At 47.1% G+C, this 2,459-nt stretch overlaps 1 pseudogene across 1 annotated transcript; it reads right to left on the reverse strand.

Moving 5' to 3' along the window:
* Positions 1 to 529: 529 nt before the first annotated feature.
* On the reverse strand, positions 530 to 2,116 carry LOC126961856 (protein phosphatase 1 regulatory subunit 14B-like; annotated as a pseudogene). Its single transcript, XR_007728446.1, has one exon. The product of XR_007728446.1 is annotated as a protein phosphatase 1 regulatory subunit 14B-like (transcript).
* Between the last annotated feature and the right edge of the window lie 343 nt (positions 2,117 to 2,459).

The raw sequence follows: 2,459 nt of genomic DNA on the forward strand, positions 1-2,459 counted from the left end.
AGAAATTCTCCAGAACGTCTTTGGCTACTTTTGACCAATCATCTCAGAAAAGAAATGGAAGAGACAGAACAAAGGAAGAATAGTTGCTTAATATTTATTCTATGTCGGGCAGCATAATTTGAAATATGCAGTCTATAGCTCAACATTTACATTGATAGAAATGTAACATATGATGCATATACCCTAATGTCTATCAGTTTATTCTATCAGATTATTAGAGGATAGTGTGACACTATAAAATCAGCTGGTTTTTTTTGCCACATAGAGTAAATATCCAAAATACTCAGCATCTCAAACTCAGATAATACATACTGGTTTCAAAGAGCTTTGCTGAGTAAAATGTACCTTGTTCTTTATAACTACCTGCTCTCAGTCTTCCTTCCCCTCCCTCCCTCTCACTTTAGATCAGCAGCATTGGTATTTTTTAAAAAGCAAATATATATATATATATTTATATATATGTATATATTATATATGTCTATATACACACATATATAGAGATAGATAGAGATATAAAAAATAGCATTGACAGTGTCTATAACTCCTAATTATTTAGCTCTCTAATCTTTTGAGACAAACTTCATTTTTGCAAATGACTGGGTGGAACACTACGCAACTCCTCCTACTACTCTCTTGTTGTTAATTCCAACATGGTGTATGAACATATATCTGGGAAGTTTGCTTTCTAAATAGGTTACAGCAGAGCCGAAAATCTGCTCAACTGTGTCGGTGCCCTGCAGCAGTCCTCATTTATTTCACTTGAAAAGACAAATTGCATTTTTTGAAGTAGTGCAAAATATTAAGCCAAAAGAAGCAGAAGTTGATCTAGCATAAAGAATAAAAAACTGAAGCAAAAATTTGGAAATTATCTTCAGAGTTACCTGCTGGTGTGGTATAGGCAGGAACCCAGAAGAGAAATTGCTAAGAGGGTGCAGGGGAGTTTTGTATCCTTTAGGAGAGAACAGATGGGTTGAAGTTGGACTGTTTTGTGTCCGGGCCGTATCCAAGAACTACAAGACAATTAACATGAATTCCCAACACTTAGAAACTGTGCTTGAGGAAATGGTTGACAACCAAGGTCAGCACATAGGCCTAGAGAAAACAGCAGCATGGCTACCGGGTGGAACAGGGAGCATGTCCAGTGTGGAGTGAAAAGCTGTAGCACCCACTAAGCCATTTGTCCTGGGAGTTTCAATTATTAGCAGTTTCCTCTACATGGTTTGTCCTAAGCGAGGCTGGAAAAGAAGCACTTAGCTGACATGGTTGGTCATCTATTGAGTGGAAACAATAGCTTTTAACTTTTTTTTTTTTTTAAAGTCCCATCAGTTTAATAACAATAAAAAACCCCAAAAGTGGAAAACTGAGGGGGCAGGGGAAGAGACCCCTGGGCCAGGGGCACGAGGAGCCCTGCTCATGGCACCAGGCCTGGCCGCAGGGTCCCCCGGTATTGCTGTTGCTACGAGGTCGGGGGGCAGCGATTGTCCTGTGGGAGCCACCGTTCGCCTGGGTCGGGGACCCTCCCTTCTTCTGGGGTGTGCTCAGCTTCTGCATGCCCCGGATCTTGTCCAGCAGGCCAGAGATGAAGGCCTCTGTGGGTTTGTAAGTCAACCAGCAGCTCCTTGACCCTGGCAGCCCGGGCATCATCACTCTCCATGTCCAGGAGCTCATCCACATCAATCTCCAGTTCTGGGATCTCCTCTTCCAGGCTGTCGTAGAGGCGCGTAAGCTGCTCCAGGATCCACTCCTCTAGGTTGAGGCGCTTCCGTAGTTCCTTGCGGTCATACTTGACGGTGACCTTCCCTTGGCGCCTCACTGGGCCCTCATCGTCCGCGCCACTCGGGCCCTCTCCTGCGGTTCCGGGGGGGGGCTCTGAAAGTAGACGCGTGGTCCTGGGCCGCCACTGCCCAGCCCGGGGGCCGGGGCCGCCAACGCCGCGCCCCCCGCCGTGCCGCTGTCAGCCATGGCGGCCGCCGGGGCCACGTGCGCGCGTTGGGCCCCTCCCTGCGCCGCCGCCTCCGGGACGCCCGCCGGCTGGCTCGGGTTAGCTCGCCGGCTCAGCTCCGCGCGGCTCTGCGGCGAGGGCGGCGGCGGGGGCGCCCGGGGGCAGCTGCAGCATGCGGAGCCCCCGGGCCTGGCCTGGCCGCGCCCCCAGCTTTTAACTTTTTTTAATCAAAATTACTGTCTCAAATCCTTCTGTTGCTTCTGTGAAACTCACAGGAGGCCACCAGTATAATGTTGACAGTCTTTTTCCACCTCAACATTGAGTTCATTTGTCCTTCCTAGAAGTTTCCGTTCAGCAACGTGACCTGCGTTATTTCATGTCACACTAAGCTTCTTTCATTAGTTCTGATTCGTCAAGAATTCTTTTTTAAAAAATTAGCTAAGAGGTTTGTATACATCCACACATGAATGTGGGACTAATAAAAATTAGCATTTTTAATAGAAAACTATACTGAAGG

The sequence above is a fragment of the Macaca thibetana genome, chromosome 8 (assembly GCF_024542745.1).
Source record: "Macaca thibetana thibetana isolate TM-01 chromosome 8, ASM2454274v1, whole genome shotgun sequence".
Lineage (NCBI taxonomy): Eukaryota > Metazoa > Chordata > Mammalia > Primates > Cercopithecidae > Macaca > Macaca thibetana.